Source organism: Brassica oleracea, chromosome C4 (genome assembly GCF_000695525.1).
Source record: "Brassica oleracea var. oleracea cultivar TO1000 chromosome C4, BOL, whole genome shotgun sequence".
Lineage (NCBI taxonomy): Eukaryota > Viridiplantae > Streptophyta > Magnoliopsida > Brassicales > Brassicaceae > Brassica > Brassica oleracea.
Genome location: NC_027751.1, coordinates 27,876,079 through 27,876,504, shown reverse-complemented (window position 1 = coordinate 27,876,504; position 426 = coordinate 27,876,079).

The following is a 426-nucleotide window of genomic DNA, read 5'->3' as shown; positions in this document are numbered from 1 at the left end:
TTTAATGTTTGGATAGTCGGATCCATTTGATCATGCAATCCGTACTTGGCCACTATTTTAATCACCCATGTTTTGGCTCAAGCTTTCTTTGAATTCGGGGAGAAAGTAATACTCCTATCCAACATATATTCCCAATCCTCTTCTGAGGTTCTGTTGCAGGCTGGGATTCAGGGTTGGCAAAATGGTTGATGGAAGCTTGATGGATCGACCAAAGATATGATCGGATGGGCGATAGGATGGAATGCAAGTTATGATCCTGAAAACAAATGCAAAAACAAATGAGATATGATTTCTAATATGATAAAACAAGATAAATAAAGATAAATATGATGGAATTAGGCTGCTGGTCGTGTGACACTCTCAGCCTAATCAGTTGATGATTGAAGTGGATTGAGATGGTGCTTTGCTTGCTGGATGTGTATCACT